This window comes from Scyliorhinus torazame, chromosome 14 (genome assembly GCF_047496885.1).
Source record: "Scyliorhinus torazame isolate Kashiwa2021f chromosome 14, sScyTor2.1, whole genome shotgun sequence".
In the NCBI taxonomy this organism is placed as follows: domain Eukaryota; kingdom Metazoa; phylum Chordata; class Chondrichthyes; order Carcharhiniformes; family Scyliorhinidae; genus Scyliorhinus; species Scyliorhinus torazame.
Window position 1 is genome coordinate 74,695,052 of NC_092720.1, and position 15,191 is coordinate 74,710,242.

General features: G+C 48.5%; 1 protein-coding gene across 1 annotated transcript in view; it reads left to right on the forward strand.

The window, feature by feature from the left end:
- Positions 1–678: 678 nt before the first annotated feature.
- Positions 679–15,191, forward strand: part of tbl1xr1a (TBL1X/Y related 1a) — a 304,123-nt gene continuing 289,610 nt past the window's right edge. The window contains exon 1 of the mRNA XM_072474367.1: positions 679–697. The gene's annotated coding sequence lies outside the window, so the exon portion shown is untranslated. The remainder of the gene's footprint in view (positions 698–15,191) is intronic.

Here is a 15,191-nt window from a genome sequence, read left to right on the forward strand (position 1 = left end):
CCTCCAGGTGCTCCGGTTTCCTCCCACAGTCCAAAGAGGTGCAGGTTAGATGGATTGGCCAGGACAAAAAATTGCCCCTTTGTGCCCAGGGATGTGCGGATTAAGTGGGGTTACGGGGTTGCAGGGCTAGTGCAAGAGCCTGGTTAGGGTGCTCTTTCAGAGGGTCAGTGCAGATTCGAAGGGCTGAATGGCCTCCTTGTACACTGGAGGAATTCTATGAATTGTAGAAATTAGATCATGGATCATAAGTATTGTATACATGGATCATTAGGATCTTAAACATTAAACATTAAAGTGACCAACCGGTTTGTATTTAAACTTATGTAAATTAGAAAACATTTACTTAATGTTTTTGTGTTTCTGATATTTCATAAGCTACCACTAGCTCCAGTCAATTTTATAATGTACTGTGAAAGAAAGATATACTGTATTTTCTAGTGGACTTTATGAATTACGTGCTCCTCACTTAGAAGGTTATTGGTACCTCGAAACTAGCAGTGTAATATACAAACCGCTGATGATGTCAGCTTGTTATTGACTTTCCAAGTCTGAATGACTGAGCAAAGAAGTGGGGGTGGGGTGGAATGAATCAATTGAAAGAAGTGGCTGGCCATACAAAAATGAGTCTGAGCTGCTTGGGGGGGATGGGCACCACAACTATCTGTGGCTAAACTGAATTGTCCTTTAGGAATAAGGTGTAAGTAAAAACTATTTGACTATTTAACTGAATGCAGTGCAGATTTAAATCAGATAATATTTTTTAATTACAGCAAAATTAAAGCATTGAACATTTGATTTAGATTTTGAAGCCGGTATATGTTCTGTACAGAAGGAGCTGCCTTTTGAATTTGGAGTGGGGGATGGGAATAAGGAATAGACAAAGAAACGGTTCGTAAACCAATATAACCAAATGTTTCTGACAGCTAAGATTCTTAGCCTCTTCACAAATTGGGGGAGGGGTAGCTCTCCAAAAGTTGCTCTATTGCCCGTTTGACAGGTAGGTTAACAGAAGATAGCGGTGAGCTTGAGGAAAATCAGTTGTCGTGGTGTTAGCAAAGGGATAGCTTCCAGACTTCTAGATTCCCAACAGCCTTCGTATTGTTTCGCTGCAGATAATCTTTTTTTTGTATGCTCGAGCCAGAAGGGAAATGAGCTTTTAAGTTTCATGCAGTCCATGAGCGTTTTCCTCTATAATATAATCGCAATATTATTATTATGCGCGAACTTGTTTTCTTTTAAATTGTGAAAGCTTTCTCTTGTTTTCACTCCTTTCTGGAAGACATTAATACTTCCTGTGGTAAATAAAAACAGAAAATGCTGGAAATGCCCAAAAGGTCAGGCAACATTTGTAGAGAAATTAGTTAAATCCAAGTTGATGACTTTCCAGACATTTTCAGCATCCACAGCATTTTGATTTTATATTGATGCTTTCTGTAACATAGCTACAGTTATCCAAATAGCCATTCTTCCTGTGTGAACCTAAAAATTGACCTTTGGAAAATTATCCAGCTGTGGAGGGCAGCTTGTTAATATTATGTCAATTATATTTTTTACAGTTAAACAGGTAATGTTGATTGCATTTTTTCATGCCCAAAGACAATTAATCAATCTCCTATTTAATTATTTGAGGGGGCTGCTTCGAGGGTTTTGTTTGCACTTCAGTCCAACGCTCCTGATCTTTGGTTACTTGGTGTGGAGGGAAGCAGGTAGGGCGGAGGACCTCATTCGTCTGCTCCTGGGTGTGGCCAAGGTGGCCATCAACAGATCCATCTGAAGGGCTTTTGGGGCAGTTGTTTGACCCAACTGCCTGTCGCACTTCCATGATTACATCCACATCCAAGAGTCCACTGGTATGCTTGCGGCCTTTTGCAACTGGTATGCACTGCTGAATCCCCCCCAACCCCCCCCTCTCCAATATTAAATTCAATTAGATAGATTTCCTATAAAGAGTTACTTTTTGTTCCAGTGTCCGCTTCAGGGGGCTGTCAATTTCTTAATCTGATTTTTACTCGCGTATTTAAGGGACTGCTGGGTAACTGTGTTGATTGGTAGGTAGGAACCAGAAATCTATAATGTTGCATTCTGTGAATTAACCTACTATAAGAAAAGGATCTTTGTCTAGTTTTGTACTTCGCCATCTGACTTTGATCTATTTAACACATCACACCTGAACCTGAGTTTGTCTTGTTCATTACCTGCATCGAACATGCCTGCACCTTTTAGTGATATTGTGAGTGCACAGTATTCATTTATTCTCTCCTCAGCCTGAGTGTTTAGACTAATGGTGGCACCCATCTGCTGCCTTGGTTAGATCTAATTAAGAACGCTAAACCAGAAATCAAACACTTTCTTTCCCTACCTTGTACCACATTCTGTAGTAAATATACTTGAGCAACAGAGGGAGTTTCTGATTTAAATTATTTTCACTGACTATTTGACTGTGGGTGATATCAGAGCGGACTTGCACTGTAAAGCAATGCTTACTTTGTAGTTGGATCATTGGATAATGATCAGGAAGGGAAAGGTGGGCGAGCTTTCTTTCCTTCAGCACAGAAGCAATGAGATTAACTTTAAAATGAATGAAATGAAATTAAAATCGCTTATTGTCACAAGTAGGCTTCAAATGAAGTTACTGTGAAAAGTTCCTAGTCGCCACATTCCGGCGCCTGTTCGGGGAGGCTGTTACGGGAATCTGACTGACAATTCCAACTGAGATCAGCGCACACCAGGAATTAGGCCACAGATAGAGTATTTTGTAGTTTTTGGCACACCATTATAGAACTGATATTGGAACCATGCATAAAATGAAATAGAGATTTGTTCCTGGTACAGCACCATTAAGAGTAGTAGAAGAGTATATAGCTACAATGGGAAATTTGGAATGATGGGACTGCATTCTCAAGAGGGAATATTAATCAAGATCCAATGGAATTATTCAACATTTTAAGAGGTTAAACATAATATTTTCATTGGTCAGTGAACAGGTAAAGTACTTCAAGCATGAGGTTGGAGATTAAAAAGATTTGTTCACAAAACTGGTTATTAGAATAGGGAATGCATTGACTTCCGGGTGCGGCGATGACCAGCTGAGTCGCACGTTTCGGCAGCTCCCTGTGAAACGGACTTTTGGGCTCTTGATAGGAGCCCCAACGGCAATTTTGACGGCTAAAAACACTGTGCGGTAAACCAGAAGGGAATCCCCCCTGGATACGGATGGAAAAAGGAGAGAGTGGCCAGATTGCAGTGGATCCTTTAGAACAGCGGCAAGGAAGGCAAGCAAAAACCAAGATGGCGTCGGAAGGTGGCAGTTTAACATGGGGCCCTGAACAACAAGAGTTCTTGAAATGCTGTGTGGAAGAGATCAAAAAGGAAATGAAGAAAGAGCTGTTGGCCCCGATACTACAGGCGATCGAAGGGCTAAAGGAGGAACAAAAGACCCAGGAGCGGGAGCTTCGGGTCGTGAAGGCAAAGGCAGCCGAGAATGAGGACGATATACACGGCCTGGTGGTGAAGACGGAGACGCAGGAGGCACATCAGAAACGATGTGTGGAAAGGTTGGAGGCACTGGAAAACAACGCAAGGAGGAACAACCTGAGGATTCTTGGTCTTCCTGAAGGTGTGGAGGGAGCGGACGTCGGGGCATATGTGAGCACGATGCTGCACTCGTTAATGGGAGCGGAGGCCCCGGCGGGTCCGTTGGAGGTGGAGGGAGCATACCGAGTGATGGCGCGAGGACCGAGAGCAGGAGAAATTCCCAGAGCCATAGTGGTGAGATTCCTCCGTTTTAAGGATAGAGAAATGGTCCTTAGATGGGCGAAGAAAACTCGGAGCAGTAAATGGGAGAACGCGGTGATCCGCGTTTATCAAGACTGGAGTGCGGAGGTGGCGAGAAGGAGGGCGAGCTTTAATCGGGCCAAGGCGGTGCTTCATGAAAAGAAGATAAAATTTGGAATGCTGCAACCGGCAAGACTGTGGGTCACATATCGAGGGAGGCACCACTACTTTGAGACGGCGGATGAAGCGTGGACTTTTATTGTGGAAGAAAAACTGGAATGAGCGGGTTATTAAAAAGAACGTTCGAACAAAGTGGTGGGGCGAATGTGGGGGGCAAAGAGGGGTTTTATGTACTAATCCTGCGATGTGGTAACTTTTCTCTCTCCCACAGGTGGTGATGGGGGGAGGAGGGGAGGTGGAGGAGATGGGGCGTTGGCCATTGGGGGCGGGGCCAAGGGAGAAGCGCGGGCTTGGTTCCCGCGCTATGATAATCATGGCGGGAATAGAGAAGCAGGAAGGAGGGGGCGTTGCACGGTGCGAGCCGAGGTCACGGGGGGAAGCCGAGGTCAGCCAGAGTTTGCTGACTTCTGGGAGCAACATGGGGGGAGTAATTATGCTAGCGGGGGATCTAGCGGGGGGGGGGGGTGGGAGGGGGGAATTACTGGGTTGCTGCTGCTGGGGAGAGGGGGGAGCTGGTATGGGAGAGGATGGGCGGGGGGCACCGCCTGGGGGAGATACAGCTGCGTGGGAACTGGGTGAGGAGCTGGAAAAAGGTGATGGCTAATCGACAAGGGGGGGGGTAGGAAGCCCCCCAACTCGGCTGATCACGTGGAACGTGAGAGGGCTGAACAGGCCGATAAAGAGGGCACGGGTACTCGCACACCTTAAGAAACTTAAGGCAGATGTGGTTATGTTACAGGAAACGCACCTGAAACTGATAGACCAGGTTAGGCTACGCAAAGGATGGGTGGGGCAGGTGTTCCATTCGGGGCTAGATGCGAAAAACAGGGGGGTGGCTATATTAGTGGGAAAGCGGGTAATGTTCGAGGCAAAGACTATAGTGGCGGATAACGGGGGCAGATACGTGATGGTGAGTGGCAAACTACAGGGGGAGACGGTGGTTTTGGTAAACGTATATGCCCCGAACTGGGATGATGCCAATTTTATGAGGCGGATGCTAGGACGCATTCCGGACCTAGAGGTGGGAAAGCTGATAATGGGGGGAGATTTTAACGGTGTTGGAACCAGGGCTGGATAGGTCGAAGTCCAGGACTGGAAGGAGGCCGGCAGCAGCCAAGGTGCTTAAAGATTTTATGGAGCAGATGGGAGGTGTAGACCCGTGGAGATTTAGCAGACCTAGGAGTAAGGAGTTCTCGTTTTTCTCCTATGTCCATAAAGTCTACTCGCGAATAGACTTTTTTGTGCTGGGAAGGGCATTGATCCCGAAGGTGAGGGGAACGGAGTATACGGCTATAGCCATTTCGGATCACGCTCCACACTGGGTGGACTTGGAGATAGGGGAGGAAACAGGAGGGCGCCCACCCTGGAGAATGGACATGGGACTAATGGCAGATGAGGGGGTGTGTCTAAGGGTGAGGGGGTGCATTGAAAAGTACTTGGAACTCAATGATAATGGGGAGGTCCAGGTGGGAGTGGTCTGGGAGGCGTTGAAGGCGATGGTTAGAGGGGAGCTGATATCAATAAGGGCACATAAAGGGAAGCAGGAGAGTAAGGAACGGGAGCGGTTGCTGCAAGAACTTTTGAGGGTGGACAGACAATATGCGGAAGCACCGGAGGAGGGACTGTACAGGGAAAGGCAAAGGCTACATGTAGAATTTGACTTGCTGACTACAGGCACTGCAGAGGCACAATGGAGGAAGGCACAGGGTGTACAGTACGGGGGGGAGAAGGCGAGCAGGTTGCTGGCACACCAATTGAGGAAAAGGGGAGCAGCGAGGGAAATAGGGGGAGTGAGGGATGAGGAAGGAGAGATGGAGCGGGGAGCGGAGAGAGTGAATGGAGTGTTCAAGACATTTTATAAAAAATTATATGAAGCTCAACCCCCGGATGGGAGGGAGAGAATGATGGGCTTCTTGGATCGGCTGGAATTTCCCAAGGTGGAAGAGCAGGAAAGGGTGGGACTGGGAGCACAGATCGAGGTAGAAGAAGTGGTGAAAGGAATTAGGAGCATGCAGGCGGGAAAGGCCCCGGGACCGGATGGATTCCCAGTCGAATTCTATAGAAAATATGTGGACTTGCTCGCCCCGGTACTGACGAGGACCTTTAATGAGGCAAAGGAAAGGGGACAACTGCCCCCGACTATGTCTGAAGCAACGATATCGCTTCTCTTAAAGAAGGAAAAGGACCCGCTACAATGCGGGTCCTATAGACCTATTTCCCTCCTAAATGTAGATGCCAAGGTCCTGGCCAAGGTAATGGCAATGAGAATAGAGGAATGTGTCCCGGGGGTGGTCCACGAGGACCAAACTGGGTTTGTGAAGGGGAGACAGCTGAACACGAATATACGGAGGTTGTTAGGGGTAATGATGATGGCCCCACCAGAGGGAGAAACGGAGATAGTAGTGGCGATGGATGCCGAGAAAGCATTTGATAGAGTGGAGTGGGATTATTTGTGGGAGGTGTTGAGGAGATTTGGTTTTGGAGAGGGGTATGTTAGATGGGTGCAGCTGTTGTATAGGGCCCCAGTGGCGAGCGTGGTCACAAATGGACGGGGATCTGCATATTTTCGGCTCCATAGAGGGACAAGGCAGGGATGCCCTCTGTCCCCATTATTGTTTGCACTGGCGATTGAGCCCCTGGCGATAGCGTTGAGGGGTTCCAAGAAGTGGAGGGGAGTACTTAGGGGAGGAGAAGAGCACCGGGTATCTTTGTATGCGGACGATTTGCTACTATACGTGGCGGACCCGGCAGAGGGGATGCCAGAAATAATGCGGATACTTGGGGAGTTTGGGGATTTTTCAGGGTATAAATTGAACATGGGGAAAAGTGAGTTGTTTGTGGTGCATCCAGGGGAGCAGAGTAGAGAAATAGAGGACCTACCGTTGAGGAAGGTAACAAGGGACTTTCGTTACCTGGGGATCCAGATAGCTAAGAATTGGGGCACATTGCATAGGTTAAATTTAACGCGGTTGGTGGAACAGATGGAGGAGGATTTCAAGAGATGGGATATGGTATCCCTGTCAATGGCAGGGAGGGTGCAGGCGGTTAAGATGGTGGTCCTCCCGAGATTCCTCTTTGTGTTTCAGTGCCTCCCGGTGGTGATCACGAAGGCTTTTTTTAAAAGGATTGAAAAGAGCATCATGGGTTTTGTGTGGGCCGGGAAGACCCCGAGAGTGAGGAAGGGATTCTTACAGCGTAGCAGGGATAGGGGGGGGCTGGCACTACCGAGCCTAAGTGAGTATTATTGGGCCGCTAATATTTCAATGGTGAGTAAGTGGATGGGAGAGGAGGAGGGAGCGGCGTGGAAGAGATTAGAGAGGGCGTCCTGTAGGGGGACTAGCCTACAGGCTATGGTGACAGCCCCATTGCCGTTCTCACCGAGGAACTACACCACAAGCCCGGTGGTGGTGGCTACACTGAAGATTTGGGGACAGTGGAGACGGCATAGGGGAAAGACTGGAGCCTTGGGGGGTTCCCCGATAAGAAACAACCATAGGTTTGCCCCGGGGGGAATGGATGGGGGATATGGAATGTGGCAAAGAGCAGGAATAACGCAACTGAAAGATCTGTTTGTGGATGGGAAGTTCGCGAGTCTGGGAGCGCTGACCGAGAAATATGGGTTGCCCCAAGGGAATGCATTCAGGTATATGCAACTGAGGGCTTTTGCGAGGCAACAGGTGAGGGAATTTCCGCAGCTCCCGACACAAGAGGTGCAGGACAGAGTGATCTCAAAGACATGGGTGGGGGATGGTAAGGTGTCAGATATATATAGGGAAATGAGGGACGAAGGGGAGGCTATGGTAGATGAACTAAAAGGGAAATGGGAAGAAGAGCTGGGGGAGGAGATCGAGGAGGGGCTGTGGGCAGATGCCCTAAGCAGGGTAAACTCGTCGTCCTCGTGTGCCAGGCTAAGCCCGATTCAGTTTAAGGTATTACACAGGGCACATATGACTGGAGCACGGCTCAGTAAATTTTTTGGGGTGGAGGATAGGTGTGCGAGGTGCTCGAGAAGCCCAGCGAATCATACCCATATGTTTTGGTCATGCCTGGCACTACAGAGGTTTTGGATGGGGGTGACAAAGGTGCTTTCAAAAGTAGTAGGAGTCCGGGTCGAACCAAGCTGGGGGTTGGCTATATTTGGGGTTGCACAAGAGCCGGGAGTGCAGGAGGCGAGAGAGGCCGAAGTTTTGGCCTTTGCGTCCCTAGTAGCCCGGCGCAGGATATTGCTAATGTGGAAAGAAGCCAAGCCCCCGGGGGTGGAGACCTGGATAAATGACATGGCGGGGTTTATAAAGCTAGAGCGGATTAAGTTCGTCCTAAGGGGGTCGGCTCAAGGGTTCACCAGGCGGTGGCAACCGTTCGTCGAATACCTCGCAGAAAGATAGACTGAATGGGAAAAAGAAGGCAGCAGCAGCAGCCCAGGATGGGGGGGGGGGGGGGGAGGAGGAACCAGAAGGACTCTCAGGGTTGTTAATATATACTGTATAGTATGTATAGGTCGTTGCTACAGATAATTATATATTGGACTGTTAAATTATATTTTTGGAGAGTGTTACTTGTGACAAGGCAGTTGCCAATTAGGGCTAGTTTTCATTTTTGTTATTTATTATTTATTCATTTTTTTTGTTTATAAAATAGGTCATTGTTATTTGTGTTGTTATAATATTGTGTAAAGGATGCACAATGTACTGTGTTGGTTGACCAAAAATTTTCAATAAAATATTTAATAAAAAAAAAAGAATAGGGAATGCATTATTGAAAGTGGGCATTTAAATTAACTCAATTACAGCGTTTGAGGAAATAAAACATACATTTACATTTGAAGATAAAAGTTACAGGGAAATGCGATTAGAATATGATTTACCTTCAACATTAGAGCTAACAATGGGATAAATGACTCACTTTTATGCTGAAATTTGTATGATTCTATGATTGAACCCGTGGATCCTTCTGATTTACATGCTTCAATTATGTACTAAATCCTTGGGGAAAATCATTTTCAGTTTAATCTAGTTTGGTGTTTATTGCTGCAAATAAAACTAAAACATGCATGTCAACATCGAAAACTAGACCTCGAGCTTCAAAAGTCTAGATGACGCCTAACTTATTATGCATAAAAGCTGCAGGTACAACCAACATTCATTCCCTTATGTTAGGATGGGCAAAGAACATAAGTCTATGAAAGCAGGAGGAAAATTTTCATTTGTTGAATGGTAAAGGTGTGAGTGCATTTCTAGGGAGGCCTGGGTCACACCTCTTAGAACTTGAATTATCACATTGAAAATTATTAATTCTGTTTCTTTTTAAATACTTTTCACAGAATTGTTATGATGCAGGAGTCCGTTTGTATCTGCCAAATGTGCAACTCACCTAGTGCTGTTTCGACACCTTCTCCTGCCAAACCCTGCACATTCAATCTTTTCTTTAAAAAAAAATATTTTTATTAAGGTATTTGAAAATGTTAATAAAAATAACATAGACAATGACATCAACATGGTATAATAAACATTTCCCCCCCATCTCAATCTTCACACACCCCAACTATAAAACAGCAATCCGGCCCTCCCCCCTCCCCCACCCCCCCTTGGAATACTGTATCTGCTGACATTTTAATTTTCCCCGAGAAAGTCGACGAACGGCTGCCACCTCCGGGTGAATATTGACCCTCTTAGGGTGAACTTTATTTTCTTGAGACTGAGAAATCCAGCCTTGTCATTAACTCAGGTCTCTACACTCGGGGGTTTCGAGTCCCTCCACATTAACAAGATCCGTCTCTGGGCTACTAGGCAAAGGCCAAGACGTCAGCCTCTTTCGCCCCTGAACTCCCGGCTCTTCCGACACGCCAAAGATCGCTACCTCCGGACTCGGCACCACCCGTGTCTTTAGCAATGTGGACATTGCCTTAGCAAAACCCTGCCAAAACCCTCTAAGCTTCGGGCATGCCCAAAACCTGTGGACATGATTTGCTGGGCTTCCCGCGCACCTCGCACACGTATCATCTACCCAAAAAAACCTGCTCATACTAGGTGCTGTCATGTGTGCCCGGTGGACTACCTTAAACTGTGTCAGGCTGAGCCTGGCACATGGTGAGGAGGTATTACCCCTGTTTAGGTCATATGCCCAAAGACCCGCCTCTATCTCTCCTCCTAGCTCGTCCTCCCACTTGCCCTTAAGCTCCTCCACCGGAGTTTCCTCCACCTCCGAAAGCTCCTGGTAAATATCTGACACCTTACCCTCTCCCACCCAGGTACTGGAGACTACTCTATCCTGTATCCCCCGTGGCGGCAGCAGTGGAAAGGCCGGCACCTGTTTTCTCAGGAAGTCTCGCACATACAAATACCTAAACCCATTCCCTGCTGGCAATTCAAATTTATCCTCCAAGGCTTTCAAGCTGGGAAAGCTCCGCTCTCTAAATAGATCACCCATCCTTCTGATTCCTGCCCTTGGCCATCTCCGGAACCCGCCATCTAGCCTACCCGGTTCAAGCGTTCAGTCTTTTCAGATAACAGTCTACTTCTCTTTTGAATACTCCAGTTGAACCTGCCTCTCCCACAGTCTCAGGCAGAACATTCCAAACCTACTTGCTGGGCGGGATCCCACCGCCATCGGCAGGACCGCAAGATCCCACCAGTTGGAAAGGCCGGAAAATCCTTCTCGCTAAGTTTTACAGTTCAAAATTAATAGATTCTCATCCCAAAGAGAGAGAATGGAACCATGCTCAGGGGCAAGGCAGCACAGTGGTTAGCACTATTGCTCCACGGCTCCAGGGTTCCAGGTTCGATTCCCGGCTTGGTTCGCTGTGTATGCGGAGTCTGCACGTTCTCCCCGTGTCTGCGTGGGTTTCGTCCGGGTGCTCCAGTTTCCTCCCACAGTCCATAGATGTGCAATTAGGTTTAATTGGCCATTCTAAATTGCCCTTAGTGTCCAGAATGTTTTACTGGGCTGACTGGGTTACGGGGATAGGGTGTAGGTGTAGGCTTAAAGGAGATGCTCTTCCCAAGGGCCGGTGCAGACGCTATGGGCCGAATGGCCTCCTTCTGCACTGTAAATTCTATGGTATCTATGAAAAGCAAAATGACATTTGGATTTTCAACTGGCCAATCAGAGACCTCACCTGACAATATACAAAAGCTGCAATCATATGCCACTCCTAGCTAGGTGGCAATAAGAACATAAAAATCTTTAACTAACCAGACTCTGTGAAAGAGCAAGGCTGAAGGGAACAGAGATGGATGGCAAAGAATGGAGAAGGATGGGGAAATCTAGAGGGGTGGGAAAGGACAGAAGATGGGAGAAATGTTTTAAGATGGCATATTAACCTCTGCTAGTTTGAAATAAAATGTTTTTGTGGCTCTCCCAATTATCCACGAAGTAAACACACACTCCAGAGTGTTCATGAGGCATGCAGAGCAGGAAGGTTCAGATTCAATCCCCAATCTGAGTTAGTTAATCTTTAGTGAAAGTGGTAGTAGGGACACTGCAATATCCCATATGTGTGGTATCTGGAAAGGAGAAATTCAGAGCTTTTGCTCCCATTCACTAGCGAGTGACAACTAGTGGTAAGTACACGTATGTGCCCATGAAGTTAAGACAGGATTGGGCTTGCCTGTGGCGTCCCAATCATGAATAAACTGACAACATTCATTACCAATGTTTGCATATAAAGAATAGTTGTATGGATGAAGCACTGAATAACTCTCATGGAACCATACTCCGTATAAATCGACACCGTCAAAAGATAAATGACGGAAGGGTGGAGAGAAATTGGGCAAAAAACAATGTGAAGGAGAAGTCACCTGTCATTTCACGATCTAAAGGAAAAACAACACATTTTAAAGAATCAAAAACAGCCAAAATAATTTAAAATATACACTTATATAAATGCTAATTCCAAGGGAATGAGTTTTGTTTGTTTGATCTTCTAAAAATCAAATTATTACAATTTTTGCAATACTCCACAGGGAACCTTAATAGAAAATATCTTTCCATTTGCTACCCCTTCAAATGCAGCAAGCTAGTGAGAAACAACAGATTGAGTTGTGTATCATAGATGTATTCAATGAATATTCTTGGAAATAAACTAAGTTTAATTTCATGAACACCATCATTAAACAGAATTTGCTGGTTTCCATTGAGCAAAGATGCTGAACGATGTCTCACTCTTGGCTCAATTTGTCTCTATTTAATCTTTTTAGTTTCTGGTCAACATTTTAGATTCACACCAGAGGGTAACAGAATTATTATCCTTGACCTTGATGCGACCATCAATTCACTCGAAGACACGTGGAGAAGTAAACCGTGGTTTTAATCAGCTTAGAACGGAGCCTGCCTGTGACCGGTACGACACTGAAGGCGGCCCCGCAGGTCAGCAGCTCTTATACTTCCTGTAAAGGGGGTGGAGCCATGGGTGGAGCCCGTATATGCCCCAACATATCCCCTGTGGGTGAAGCCACACAATGGCCCATCGGTAGAGCCCACAGGGTTAATAACATAACACAGTGCACTGGTGAGTTATCAATAATTATTCATTCACCACATTCACCCCCTGTTTAAAAATGAAGTCCGGCGGGGGTGACCGGCTCATAGATTCAGTCGGTCCGGTGCACGGATCGTACGTTGCGACCGCCGAAGCACTGGTGTTGCAGCCGCTTCGGGTGGCTGTGGAAGTGGGTCCGGAGCAGGCACAGGCGTGGACTCCGGGAGCGGCTCTTCCGGAGCTTCATTCCTGTGGACCGGTGCGGTGGGTGGGAGGGAGCGCGGGAACCATATAGGGGTGGGGGTGCTGAACATGGGAGGTTGGAGGGGATATAGTGTGGGGGTTGCAGTAGTGGGAGTGGTGTTGGAGCCTGCGGGCGCTAGGTCCCGGAGAGAGACGGTATCTTGCCGGCCATCGGGGTGTTCGACGTACGCATAGTGTGGTTTGGACTGCAGGAGCTGGACTCTCTCTACCAGGGGGTCGGTCTTATGGCTACGAAAATGTTTTCGGAGGAGGACTGGACCCGGTGTCACCAGCCAGGGCGGAAGCGAGGCCCCTGAGGTAGCTCCCCTAGGGAAAACAAACAAACGGTCATGAGGAGTCTGGTTTGTGGCCGTGCAAAGGAGGTACCTAATAGAGTGGAGCGCATCGGGGAGGTCCTCCTGCCAGTGAGAACCTGGGAGATTCCTGGACCGCAGGGTCAGTAGGACGGTCTTCCAAACCGTCGCGCTCTCCCACTCCACCTGCCCATTTCCCCTGGGATTATAACTGGTGGTCCTGCTCGAGGCGATGCCTTTAACTGAGCAGTTCGTCGCTCATAAACGACGAGCCCCTGTCGCTGTGGACATAACTGGGGAAACCAAACAGGATGAAGACACTAGGCAGGGCTTTAATGACAGTGGAGGTGGTCATATCAGGGCAGGGGATGGCAAACGGGAAGCGGGAGAACTCATCTATGATGTTAAGGAAGTACGTGTTGCGGTTATTGGAGGGGAGGGGCCCTTTGAAATCGATACTGAGGCGTTCAAAGGGCTGGTATGCCTTTACCAGGTGGGCCTTATCCGGTCGATAGAAGTGCGGTTTACACTCCGCACAGATTCGGCAGTCCTTGGTTACAGCTCTGACCTCCTCGGTGGAGAAGGGCAGGTTGCGGGCCTTGATGTAATGGGCGAGCCGGGTGGCAGAGGTAATCGTGGATAGCCCGTAGTTGGTCATCTTGCGCGCTTGCGCGTGTGCCGCGGGACAGGGCATCTGGGGGCTCGTTGAGCTTCCCAGGACGATATACTATATCGTAGTTATAGATGGAGAGTTCGATTCTCCACCTCACGATCTTATCATTCTTGATCTTGCCCCGCTGCGTATTGTCAAACATGAAGGCAACCGATCGTCGGTCGGTGACGAGGGTAAACCTCCTACCAGCGAGGTAGTGCCTTCAGTGCCGCACGGCTTCCACGATGGCTTGGGCTTCTTTTTCGACCGAGGAGTGTCGAATTTCGGAGGTGGTGAGGGTGCGTGAAAAAACGCTACCAGTCTGCCTGCTTGGTTGAGGGTGGCGGCGAGAGCAACCTCTGAGGCATCGCTCTCCACCTGGTGCATCGCAGCTTTGGCGATGTCCGCCTTGATGCAGTTGAAGGCCTGGCGAGCCTCGGCTGCCAGTGGAAAGAGGGTGGCCTTAAATAGTGGGCGGGCATTGTCCGCCAGCTGGGGGACCCACTGGACGTAATAGGAGAAAAATCCAAGGCACCTCTTCAGGGCCTTGGGACAGTGAGGGAGAGGGAGTTGTAGGAGGGGGCGCATACGACAGGGTCGGGCCCTAGGACCCCGTTTTCCACAACGTAGCCGAGGATGGCTAGCCTGGTTGTGCGGAAAACGCATTTCTCCTTGTTGTAGGTGAGGTTGAGTTTTTGGGCGGTTTGGAGAAATCGGTGGAGGTTGGCGTCGTGGTCCTGCTGATCATGGCTGCAGATGGTGACATTGTCCAAGTACGGAAATGTGGCCCGCAGCCCGTACTGGTCCACCATTCGGTCCATCGCACGTTGGAACACCGAAACCCCGTTCGTGACGCCAAAGGGGACCCGGAGGAAATGGAAAAGGTGGCCGTCTGCCTCCAACGCCGTGTAGTGGCGGTCCTCAGGGCGGACTGGGAGCTGGTGGTATGCAGACTTCAGATCCACCGTGGAGAACACATGGTAGTGCGCGATCTGATTTACCATGTCTGCAATCCGGCGAAGGGGGTACGCATCGAGTTGCGTTGACCGGTTAATGGTCTGCTGTAATCAACCACCATCCAGAACTTTACCCGGGTCTTGACGACCACCACCTGAGCTCTCCAGGGGCTATTGCTGGCCTCTATGACCCCGTCCCGCAAGAGACGCTGGACCTCGGACCTAATGAACATCCTGTCCTGCATGCTATACCGCCTGCTTCTGGTAGCTACTGACTTGCAATTGGCGGTGAAGTTTGCGAAGGGGGGGCGGTGGTCGATTATTAGGGTCGCGAGGCTGCATATGAGCGGGGGCAGGGGCCCCCCGAACTTAAGAGTTAGGCTCCTGAGATTGCACTGGAAGTCGAGTCCCAAAAGGAGAGGAGCGCAGAGGTCTGGGAGCACATATAGTTGAAAATGAGCATACTCAGCGCCCTGTATCGCTAGGGTTGCAGTAGTGCACCCTTGGATTTGCACCGAGTGCGACCCAGGGGCGAGGGATATGGTTTGTTGCTTCGGGAATATTGGGAGCGAGCAGCGTCTTACCATGTCTGGGTG